The sequence below is a fragment of the Haliotis rufescens genome, unplaced genomic scaffold (genome assembly GCF_023055435.1).
Source record: "Haliotis rufescens isolate VD_foot unplaced genomic scaffold, xgHalRufe1.0.p SCAF_7, whole genome shotgun sequence".
NCBI lineage: Eukaryota > Metazoa > Mollusca > Gastropoda > Lepetellida > Haliotidae > Haliotis > Haliotis rufescens.
In genome coordinates, this window is record NW_025964361.1 from 34,513,791 (window position 1) to 34,527,143 (window position 13,353).

The window sequence follows — 13,353 nt, forward strand, 5'->3', positions numbered from 1 at the left end:
CCTATCAAATACATCACCATCGAATAACCATTATTTATTTGTATCATTTTTAGCCACCATCAAACATGGATGCATACTTTCTTTTGCCCGGTAGTTTATATCATCCATTATTAGGCCATGTTGACGATCTAGGGTGCTTCAATTCGCTATGCAGAGTTGCGTCCCTTGGGTGTGCCAGAAACCTGTGATCGTTGTTTGGATTCTCAGATACCCCCTGATTAGGTTTCTATATACCATATATACCCGTTGTCGTTGCTTTCACCAAAGCGGTAAGGTCTAAGAACTACATCCTTTGGGGGTTTCCTTCGCAAGCTGAAACGCCATGATATAACTGAAATAGTGTTCAAATCAGCTTTATACCAAAGTCACTGACTCACTCGTAATATCCAACTTTATTCCATCCCGGAAATACCTTGAAATGATGTAATTCGAAAAGAACGCTGGATATGCCTGAACGATGTTTTAGCGTAAAAGTGAACTTGAAATATTTGTACATACTTCTCTGAAAGATTTAAACCTCATTACTCAAAATTCGCGAACATTTTAATTGAAATTGTATTTTAAATATTACAGTTACCCGAGGCTAGGTAGTAACATAATGCATACTTCCATGCATGCATTCGTGACATACTTTATCATATGCTGGCACGACATATAGAGAAATATGACAAGGTGTCATTGAAAAATGTTTCTTATTAACCTTTGCTGCGCTAACGTCACCTGAACGCATTCATTGACACGCATTCCATTATAATATAATTTATTATTTTAAAATAAAAAATGTTTAATATTCTAAATCAGTAATCATAAAATGTCACCTTGCACCTCGGGCAATGCGTTGTTTGTAATATGGTTGAATTGGAATTGAGACGGTTAATAGATATTCCGCCTAACGGGCATTCATTTGCCACACATAGCCCATAGGTGGCAGATATGTACCGGGTTTCTGTGGCCTATATTTATGTGTTTGTTTATGGGAATACTTTGTTGTTTCTCACAATGAACTTGTCGGTCATGATGTGGGGTAAAGAAGTTGTTCTGCGGGCTGCCGTGTGTCGACCGTCGGTATACATGTACGTTGAAGGGACGGCATTCTTCCAGGTGAGACGAGACTGGAACGTATGTATAATGCACGACTATAGTCGGTATGTGTGTGCACGTTGTATACGAAAACATTTCATGGCATTTACATTAAAACCATTCTTTGGAAATGCGTATGCGATATCGGCTGACGTTATGTTAGGACAGGTATAGTGTTCGTTGTGAGTTTAATTAAGAGATATTTATTTCAGAACCAAGCAGTGTATGCATTAATTTTTTGTTATTATTTACATATTTCACTGCTTGCTCCTCGTGAGTCGTGCCCATATATCCTTGACGGAAAGGAATGTTGCAGTGAACGCTATCGTCTTTCCGTTAATCATGTACATGATAGTACCACACGCGAGACATACATGCTTACTTACATTAACATGTAGACTGATATGGAATGTGTCCCATTATCACACAACAGTGTTGACTTACGTTTGTGTGTGTCCTATTTATGGTACAGTGTATATCACACGTATTACTTTCTATTATGTTAATGAATCCTACATTTGCTGCACGGTATGTATATGACAAACCAAGAAACATGATCAGACAGAAGCTGGTATTCGAACTCAAGATCCTGGGTTCCTGGTACGCCTAAGGGACGCAACTCCGTATAGCCAATTGCAGCGCCTTACCCGACGGGTCCCTTATAATGCAGCATATCTAGTAAATATCATCACGTCTCATATCAAAACTTAAATATGGTCTCTAATATTATGTATTGACAATATATATGCTGGTTGATTATCGGCATGATCAGATGTGTTATTTTGAGTGAGCCGCTTGTGTAATACCGCTTCGAACGTGACTTATTTCACTCATGATACTCTGTCCTTGCATGGTGTTGACATATCTAACTTATCCGTAGTGTGTGTTTTATTACATGCATTATTACTGTGACTAGACATGAATAATCCCCAGTATTTACCTTGTTGCAAGACTGTAAGGTTATACGTGTGAGATCTAAGTCGATGTATTGGTATGTATTGCATAGGTAGCACTGGGCAATGAATGTTGATCCTGAACTGAACTGACAGGATGAATGGATGATGAATAGGAAACTATCAGATCAATCACCACACCAACAGTTACAGTCAACAGTGATATAAATAACATATAGAATCAACAGTAAGAAATATTAAAGCGGCACTTGCCTCGAACCAATTGCCAGCCCCAGCATTATGTATTCAATTGATTTGTACACCACTTGGTAGTCTACGATCTCAAATATTATCATGTATTTCAATTAAGCAGTTAGTTAATACGCAAATTACAGAGTGTCGTAATTTAAGTTTTATTACAACGTCTAATTCTACACTAGACGACCCTTGAAGATCCGAGGGAGAATACGTCTTCAGCAACCCATGATTGCCGTAAAAGGCGTCTATGTTTGTCGTAAGAGGCGACTAACGGGATCGGGTGGTCAGGCTCGCTGACTTGGTTGATGCATGTCATCGTATCCCATCTGCATGACCGTCGTCACAAAGCTGGAATATTGCTGAGTGCGGCGTTAAACAAGTCAGTGGTCGAGTTCCTTTATTTTTTCTGTAGGCTATGTATATTTTTGACGCCTTCGTTGTCTGACGTCAAATAATCCGCTGTGAGTTGTTGCGGATGTGGTAATATTTCTTACCTGTAGGCGATCGGCGAGGTGATTAATCTTGAACCTGGACAACCATTAGCGTTTAGGCGTCATGTTACCTCAGCGCCTCACAACTGAAGGACACTTGTCTCAGTCGACTTGCTGTGATAAATCACGTTAATCATGGTAATATTCCCGATATACCATATATATATTTATATGTGTGTGTGTGTGTGTGTGTGGGGGGGGGGGGGGGGGGGAGAGAGCTGACACTGACATGCGTAAAGGGGCATTAGTATTTCCTTCATCATCGGACGTTTGCATCATTTCGTGTCTGTGTCATGTATTAACAATACGGACCTTCTAATTCATTCTAAGGTGTTTCCAATACAAAGGGATCACAGTTGGTGTGATAATTATGCGGTATGTACATAGCCTTCCACTGTGTTCTTAATACTTTTATAGGTGTCGGGCATTTTTAACATGAATTCTGTCAAAAACTGTATGAGTTGATTGCATTAGTATTCCAGTAACATCGTTTTCGTATATGACGTACTTTTTTTTATATATTTGTTCCAAGCGTCTAATATGTTTTTCGAAAATGGGTTAGTGATATGGAAGTGTTTTCTTAATGTTAACACCCAAATATCTTCTGAGGGAAAGCCTGAAAGATGGTAGCTTAGAAATATATTGTTTGATACACGATTACTTAAGTGAGTAAATAAACATTGTAATATCAACTATTCTAAAGCCACCATCTTCATATTTTCTAAATAGGCTTATCCTTTTTATTTTGCGTTTCTTTCCATTCCACACAATGTTGAAAAAAATGCTGTTTAACTCCATTATAAATTATTTGGGGGAATTTTGTAAAGCAGTTAATGTATGAACTATGGTGACAAAGCCAAGGTTTTATTACAGTTATATTCCCAATTGCGGTTCCGCCAGTTTAATCGAATTCTTTTAGTTGTTTCCATTCTAATTTATTTTTCAAATCAGCGTTACTTTAATGCCAGGTACATCGAAATCTGCGTTATGGCAGTCCAATGTTCATAGTGAACATAGTGAACAATCAGAACATAGTGTGAGTTCCTTTACGGCTTTAGTTTCGTCAATATCCATTTTTAAGCCAGACATTCTACAGAAGTTACTTCGTGTACCTGGTGCTTCATTTAGAGACGTTGCTGAGCCGTCAAGAAATAGTTAGGTGTCATCTCAGTATTGACCTATCACGTGCTCACTTTCTCCAAGAACTATACCTATCATATTTGTATTATTTCTTATCATTATCCTTAGCATTTCTACCACAAAAAGAAACAAAAATGGGAAAGTTGGATCCCCTTGTCTAAAATGTCGAACAATGATGACAAGTTACTATTTTGTTTCACACAAGAAATAGAGTTGTAGATCCAGATATTTGCCCATGTTTGCAAATAAGTTCCAAAGCCAAATTTATCTAGAATCTTCACAATGAATCTTTTAGAAACTGTGTCAAAGACATTTTCAAAATGAATAAATATTTATAGGCCTTTCTTCTTAAATCTTTTTGTTTCAAAGGTGATGTCATGAAGAGTCAAATGTTTTCGCAATTACACCTACCCGGTATAAGCCCGTCTGATTATCGTGGATAAGGAGATCCAGTGTCTTTTTTATTTTATTTGTTCTACAAGTGCTAATAATCTTGTAGAGCATTTAAAAGAGAAATAGGTCTCCACCTTTTTTTTATAAACGTCTATCTTTATTTGGCTTTGGAATGCAGATTATATAACTCATCTATTCATTGTTAGAGTCATAGAATTGTTTTTGTAATGACAATTGATAAAGCGATAAATCCAATAGTTGATGTCTTTCCAAAAATATTTGAAAATTCAACAGGAAAACCACCAAGTCCCTGGCTCTTATTATTTTTCATTGACTTAGTAGCAACAGCTATCTCGTTAATTTTTATTTCTTCATCTAAACATTAGTATTTAAAGTTTGAATGGTAATGTCATATAAACAATCTAAATCTTCAACGTCAATATCGTCTATAGACTTCTATACTGTTTCGTAAAATCTTTTCTGTTCGTTTATTATTAAAGAGCTATTGATAAGTATATTCGTAGAGTTCAGGGCTGTTTTCTAAGTGGTAAAAGTAATGAGTTGGCTGCTCTCCTTCGTTATACCACTGTATTCTATTACGGATTTGAATTCCTCTCATTTCTTCTTCTTGAATTATTTTGATAGTTTGGATAACAATGTTTCGCTAACGTTTTGAAAGTACGTTCTTACTTGTTCTTCAAAATCCATTATAAAAGAAATTCTCTTTTATTTTTTCAAGTGTGTAGAATATAAATATGAGTTTTTCCTCTTACTTTCATAAAAAATGTCTCCAAGAATAGCGAATCAGTAAATGTAAGATCTAAATCTTAGATATTTTAATACCTTTATTATCATATTTAGGATCTTTAGTTTCGTCGAAAATGTTATTACTATTTTTATATATTAGTCTTGTCGTAGTAATGATGTGTTGAATTATCAATATCCTCGCCCCTTTTTATTATTTTGTTGATTTGATGGCGACAATGTAATGGCTGAGTGATCTGTTGTGTCTCCGGGTAAGATTGAAAAATGAACAGTGAGATAAAAATGATTTTTAGTAACCAGGAAAAAGTCTAGTCTTGCTTGTTGAGGAGGGTTTATTTGTCCACCAAGTAAATGTATTGCTGTTCGTATTTAGTTCTCTCCATGCACCTATTAGATTCAATTATTCTATTTGAGACTAATTTGCTTGCTTTAGGAGTATTAATATTTGTATACTTGTCCAAGTCTAGTGAAGGTTCAAGTACATAGTTCCAATCTCCACATATTACTTAAAAAGTCATTACCCATATCATCATTTTTTTCAAATACTGTTTTGTAAAATAAAGGGTTATCGGAGTGTGGATCATACACTGTGGTGAGGGTTAACTATGTACCGCCAACCATAATATCGAGAATAATATAATTACCATAATTATCGTCAGGATAAGTCTTGTGTATTTCATATTTTCAAAATTGTTGTTGAAGAGGAATGTTACATCTCGACCAGTCCACTGGTTCGGCGCAATGACACCATCAATTTTTCACAAGAGTTTCGTTATCTTTGGAAATATGACCATCCTGCAAACAAATGATAGAGAATTTCTTTTCTTATATATAAATCCATGACCTCTTTTCGTTTCATCCTTTCGGCTAGGCCTTCAATTGGCTGAAACTGTTTGTATTTTATCATATATCCCCATGTATTATTAATACCATGTTTCTCTTGAAATAACAAAGTGTAATGTACCCACTGGAATGATTTAATGTTTTGTATAACGATAGATGAGAATGATAAGAATAAAAGTAAAGAAATAACTTTTGTTGCCATACGCTCTGGAAATACGTATTTGCGTTCCTTTTCCCGCCTTGCGCGTGCCTGAAGGCCAACGAGCTTAACTTAAGACATTGACATGTTCAACATATAGCCTGTTAGTAGAAAAGGAGAAAACGTACTAAACTAAACATGTGAAAATCAGTCAACATATTGACCATGAAAAATAATAGACCACATATACTACAAATTCTACAGTTTTTATATGCAAAAATGATCATACGTTTCAGTTTATTTACTGTGTGCGGGAAAACACTATCAGCAGTAAGTTACATGTAAACAGAGTGTTAAACTGTGTTCACGTCCTATTAATGTGACACTGCCTACTGGTCAACTTTTCTCAGGGAGGATCTTGGTTCCTTGGTGTCTGTGGTCTTCAGGATTATTTCGGCTGACACCACTCTTATCCTTGTCCAAACCTTCTTATTAGCGTCACGCATTGTTGCAGCTTCCCTGCTTATTTTGAGCTTAATTGCCCCCGCGGCCTTATAGGAAGCATCAAACAAACATGGCAGATAAGTTTCCGGTATTCTGTAGGTACCATGAATAGTTGAATAGACAACATTAACATGATGTTGGTATTCTTGTTTCTTAACGATTGTATTATCCTATTCAAAAACCTGCTTTCTCGCTCTTGTCAAAATGTGCCATTTGCAATTACTTTAAAAGCGTTAAAGGCGACTATGCTTGTCGTAAAAGGCGACTAACGGGATCAGGTGGTCAGGCTCGCTGACTTGGTTGGTGCATGTCATCTTATACCAATTGCGTGGATCGATGCTCATGATGTCAATCACTGGATTGTCATGCCCAGACTCGATTATTTACAGACCGCCGTCATATAGCTGGAATATTGCTGAGTGCCGCGTAAAACAACAAACCAAAACCAAACACTTGAAAATGATGCTTGCTAAACATAGGTATGTATCGCCACTGTGAATAGTTTCGTAGCCGCAGTAATTACTATTGTACTTCTTCATACGCTGTGAACTCGTATCGCTGATCGATACCCTAGATCCGTTCCTGATTCTGTGACGTGTTCACAGTGTTTACATAATCTATCACATGTACTGTTGTAACAAGCATGGATGTTGTTGCCTGTAATGAACATCTATTGATGCAGCTGTGAAAGTTGTCAATTATTGATACACCGATGTCCTATTTAAGGTTCCTTTTCAATCACAAGAATGCCTTATTGATTCTGAACCTTGACAGCACAGACAGCTTCATGTAGGATGGTATCATTTTCATGTTGAGAATGACTGATGGTAAACATTTACTAGTAATAGATAGACCCGGGCAATGTATGCTTGTCGTACAGTGCGACAACATGGATCGGGTGGTCAGGCTCGGTGGCCTGGTTAATTGCGTGTCATCGTACCCCGACGGCGTGGATCGTTGCTCATAATATTAATCACTGGATTGTCAAGTCCAAACTTGATTATTTACATGCCGCCTTCTTATATGAACACATTACACTTTTTATGGATAGCAACTTTTTTTATTCTTTGTACGACGTTTCAGAGCTACTTCGTGCTCGGTGAATGCTTCATGAATGAAAAGAAGTTGCTATCCATAAAAGGTGTCATGTATTCATGTTCTCCCAACTTCGAAATGCCTATCAAAGACTTCGCCATCTTATTGTTGGGATACTGCTGAGTGCGGCATCAAACAACAAGCCCAGATACGTTCACGTGTCTCGTACCTCAACATGCATAAGGGTGTCACTACAGAAAGTATGTCCTCGTGAGCATAACTGTACCATTACCTATGGTATGTTTAGCATTGAAACAATACGAAAGGAGCGTTGATATAGGAGAATAGTCTGTCTCACAGCCCCCACCGTGATATTCCTGGAAGATAGCTAACATAGGCGTACAAAACGCCCCATAATACTCAACTCATCTCTCCATAAGCATACTGAAATATGGAAGCCCTACTGGGCGAGTAACTTTGTAAATATGTTCCAGTAAATATTTACAAGTTATCAAACAGTGGGACTATCCCTTTAGAAACTTGAGTACATGTTTTGTATTTCACAGCTTCGTAAAGATATCGTACGTTGATAAAGAGCCGCTGCAAACAAAACGACCTTCAAATTAGTCTCAGTTGGTTCGTTTTGAATCTCAATGTGGTCGCTACAGCAGGTTTGTCTTAATCATGATAACTGAAGCATGGCAGAGAACCGGGTTTAATAGGGGTTCAGTTAAACACAGGGGGTATTGTCGGTGCTATTGTTCATTTGTTTTATGCATCAGCGCAATGTCGACAACACGGGAGCATTCCTAGCACATGCACTGAATCTAATATCCCCGTGTTAAAGATGCCCGTGTCAAATATCCTTCGATGATGGTTGCGAGAGACGGATGTGCCTAGAGGAGAGATCAGACTGAATTCTTCATGTGTCCCGGCATACAACAGGACAAAGGGTGTGCGGGACGAGACCGCTGGATGTATTCTGTTTTCTGAATACATGTACATCACTTGAGGAGGGTTCGGCTAAGACTCCTGGATGTATTCTGAATACATGTCCACACTTGAGGAGGGTCGAGCCTTTAGCGTATAGACATGAAGATCAACACTTGCAGTGAGCGAGATGGATATTTGTGACTGTGTTCTATCATGGACCACTTCAAGATTTTGTTGATAAATTCAAGGTTTGAATGTGGACCCTGTGTTAGAGGGGACTCACATGCCTTTCCAACATAGATGTCGTGCTTGGTGATGCGTGAAATTGGAAAGTTCAAGGTATGGCTCTATTTATCTTTAGTATTCTGTCTGTTATATAATCATCAACTTCAGGGTAAGAAAGATTTTCCGAATTAACTTGAATTCATTTATCTGACCTATCAGTCGACTGATTGGAACGTTTGATCACGAATTCATGTATGAAGTATGTGGTGGGTCTCGTATGCTAATAAAGGGTCAAATTATGCTATTTAAGGACCACGTAATGCTAATATAGACGTCACGATATGCTAATTAAGGCGTTACAGTATGTTAATATAACTACACTGGAAAACAAGCATCTGCAGTTAGGGTCAAAAGCATGTATATAACGGACTGCACGGAAAATGATTGTGTGTGTGTGTGTGTGTGTGTGTGTGTGTGTGTGTGTGTGTGTGTGTGTGTGTGTGTGTGTGTGTGTGTGTGTGTGTGTGGTGCGTGCGTGCGTGTGTGTATGTCTGTGTGTGTGTTTGTGTGTGTAAGTGTGTATGTCTCTGTGTGTGCGTGGGTGCGTGCGTGCGTGCGTGTGTGTGTATGTCTGTGTGTGTGTTTGTGTGTGTAAGTGTGTATGTCTGTGTGTGCGCGTGGGTGCGTGCGTGTGTGTGTATGTCTGTGTGTGTGTGTGTGTGTGTGTATGTCTCTGTGTGTGTTTGTGTGTGTAAGTGTGTATGTCTGTGTGGGTGTGTAAGTGTGTGTGTATGTCTCTGTGTGTGCGTATGTGCGTGCGTGCGTGTGTATGTCTGTGTGTGTGTGTGTGTATGTATGTGCGGAGTCCAGTGTTCGACTCCCACTACAGCCTGAGCATGTGTTTATGGATCACTGTGAAATAGTGATGATACCAGGTGTTCGCGAAATGTTGAGCGTATCGTGCCCCACCGTGGCACCAGTCACAAACACATGCAAAGGGAAGCAAATTGTTCACCTGACACAGCACGGGAACATATTGTACACGGTAAAATGGCGAATTGCATCGGACATCACTTTTGTCACAAATGCGTCAAATTTGGAAATGACCTCCACGTTTCTACAATGACACGTTGTGATAGCTTTGTTGAGGCCTTGAATGTTGTAACCCTGATCAAATAACTTTTGAGCAAGAGTAAATTAGTTGCATTTGCATGTAATCGGATTGTGAAGTAAAGGGAAGGTATTCTGCCCGTAAAAGCCAAATCCCTGGCAATGGAAGGATTGTACATGGACGTACTATGACTTAACATGCTATAATGTGACTGCACTGTCAGGTAAATGTGTGATTTTCTACCCATTGTTACCAGTGTCACTGTGTGTGTTATCGGTAAACTGCATTCCTGACCTCACCAGCCGTGGCCTAGATAGCCTCCATGGGGTAGTGAACAACCCCCTCGCGGCAAAGTGAAAGGCAAGCCCTGTTTAGCCCTGTGGTGAGTTCTATACATGTCTCGGGGTAATCTGTGGTGTTTAATAACACGTCATTTCAAGGTACTTCAATCATTGTTGATCTCTTTTACAACTCCATGACGTCGCACCGCATGCCTTCGTATAGGATTGGCGTCAGTGGTTGAATAGGCACTGTGATTCTTGTATTGTCAGCAAACATACCTTGCAGTACAGCTTCTTGTTGACACGGTCTGATCTATACACAAGCTATCTTCTGTTGTGTTGAATGCGTACATTCGTGTCAGTTGTGTTCGTTTCTTTCTCTTAACTGTATTTTGTTACTTACTAGTTAGTCGAGGTTTCGAATTTGTTATTTACTTTGTTGTGTTGCTATGTTCCAGGGTAATAATAATAATAATAATAATAATAATAATAAGTAGAAGAGGGAGGATCAGTCAGTTTACTTGGAGGAGGAGTTACGGACCATCTCGTGGAAAGTCAGACCTATACGTACTTAGGGGTGCAGATTAGGACAAACTCCGGAATGCCCATATCAAGGTACAAATGTAGACTAAAGAAAATCTGGAGTTCAGAGCTGAACGCTCGCAATAAAGTCAAACCCACAAATGCTTATGCTGTGCCCGTCCTTTCGTATTCTTTTGGTGTTGTTGATTGGACGAAACAAGAAATTCAGGGTATTGACACCCTCACACGAAGAATCATGTCAGACAATAGACCCCACCACCCTCGCTCTTCCCTCAATCGCTTATATTTACCAATTATGATGGGAGGGCGTGGTTTGATTAATGTGTAGGCTCGTCATGATAGAATTGTTTTGTGCACTTTTGCACACATTTATTTGTCTGATGATCTTCTTGTGAAGCATGTCAAGACTCATGATGAAAACAAGGCATTCCACAGTTTTCTAAAACGAGTCAAGGATGTGGGACATAATCTCAATGTCTGTGTTGATTTTGTTGATGGTTCTGTACCGCTGGACGGTACAGAAATGAGTGTCAAGCACGCGAAGTGCCATATCAAATCGGCCCAGACTCAGTTTTCGAAGGAGAGGTTTTCTGAACGAGCGTATGTATAGTGTGTTGAGAAGATCAGCAATCCTGCAGAGTCCTTCGATTGGATGATGTCGTCTGGCCTGAAAAGTGAAACAGAAGGCTTTCTGTTTGCTGCTCAGGACCAGTCAATTCCCACTCGAAACCGTCAGTGTGATTTTGCATCAAAATGTGAATATGAAATGCAGATTATGTAATGAATTTAATGAAACTGTCCAACACATTGTGAGTGGGTGCCCAGCTTTGGCACAGACACAGTATATTAAGCGACACGATGGGGTGGCTCGATCATTTTATTACCGTCTTCGCCATGCTTGTGGTTTTGAAACAGAGGTCCATCCATGGTACGACCCGGAATATGTAGCGGGCGTCATGGAAAAAGATAAATACAAAATCCTTTGGAATAGGCCCGTATACAGCCTCAGACTTATCCAGGCCAACACACCTGATCTTGTCCTTTTTTATAAATCCAATGAAATCATTTATATCATTGAATTTATTGTCCCTTTTGACAGTAATGTGATTTTTCAAGATTGAGGAAAAACATGGCAAATATGCAGACCTCGCTTTCGAAATGTCACACTTGCATCCCAAGTACCAAGTTGTCCGATTCCCCATTGTTCTCGGTGCCTTAGGTTTGGTACCTCCCAATCTGTTGACTGACACTGGGAGAGTACCCGGGTTTGCTGCCAGGAATACATCCCTTCTGACAATCTGGGTAATGCAGAAGGCTGCAGTGTTGGGGAGTCTTCACATTCTCCGAAAAGTTCTGGGTGGGTTTGACTAGGCAACGCTTCCTGGGAGAAGTCCCATCGGCTGTCTGGGCTGCATGGGCCTTGAGCTGATGATACGCCTAACCAGCTTGACTATTTGTGACGGGTGCCTAGGGCGGGAAGGATACGCTTACCTTTTCTCGAACGCCTACTACTATCACTATTTGGTAGTGATTCATAAACACAAGCTTATGATAGTCGGAATCGTACACTCGACTCTACTTGCATCCACTTCTCGTGAATATGCAAAGGGTTTTGTCGTTTTTATTTATGGTAAAAACAGTTCAGACGTTCAACTAAGATACAAATACATCCTGCTGTGCATTATGAACGGTTGTAGCCCTGAATACTAGCTGTTTTGAAACCTTATACTTTAGCAGCAGGAGGTAATTTGGCATGGTTCGGATTACACCAAGAACAACAAGTTTATATACATGTGACATGTCTGAGCTCATGCGCGGACCGATATACTCTGATCAACTGTACAACAACACGGGATCACTTCCTGAAGGACGTGGTTCTACTCGACTGGAGGCTACTTGATACTGCTGGGGTATTAAGTGATTCATTGATGAGAACATAAGCTGCTTACATTTAGTGAGGTCGTGCCCGGAATTCATTACACCTCAAGTGTAAATATCCAGGTGGAGTATAATACCTGTAACCAAAGAATTACTGTGTTTAATCCTATACTTAACAGATTTGCCGGTTGATTCATGCAGAACATAAACTTTGGGATTATCTGAATAAGTTTGTTCTGGATTATCTCCCCTTGTTTCGTGATCCTATTGAGACTTTGTTATTGACTATTCATAAATCAGAACAGGGAAAGTGGGTGGGGTTTATGCCTCTCTTGACAATGTTCCAACAATATCACGCCGGAAATGTTCCATACATAGTGCATCAAATTAAGGTAGTCGATTCCTCGATTTAGCAACAGGGCTTCCCCAACCAGCCAGAGCCGAACAGAGCTTGCTTATAGCATGACGTGCATGACACGGAGTACACAATTCTACCGGCGATGAGCTTCACGGTTTCCTTAAACAATGATGAAGAGCAGGCAGATGCGGTGGGGTAGCCTTGTTGTCAACGCGCTGGCTCGTTACGCCGGAAACGCTTGTTCGATTCCCAAGATGGGTACATTTCCGAGCTGTAATATACCTGGAATATTGCTAAAGCAGCGTACAGCCAGGCACTCATAAACACAGTGGCTTCGGTTTTGGTTGAATTAGGTTGGAACGTAAATATAAAAATTGTACTAAATATCGACATTTCTTCTTTTTCGAGTATGGTTTATAATATTAACATAAGAGTCATGGGAAGGCAACCCTGTTATATCCATACTTGGTATCTCAGGGGCCC

General features: G+C 39.5%; 1 protein-coding gene across 2 annotated transcripts in view; it reads left to right on the top strand.

Annotated features, from left to right (window-relative positions):
- The window catches only part of LOC124117079, a 60,854-nt gene that overhangs the window by 16,330 nt on the left and 31,171 nt on the right, over window positions 1–13,353 (top strand). The window contains exon 1 of one of the 2 annotated variants that reach the window (XM_046478785.2): window positions 8,337–8,813. The exons of the other annotated variant lie outside the window; for it this stretch is intronic. The gene's annotated coding sequence lies outside the window, so the exon portion shown is untranslated. Of the gene's footprint in view, window positions 1–8,336; window positions 8,814–13,353 lie in introns of those variants that run through there. 2 annotated transcript variants of the gene reach the window in all.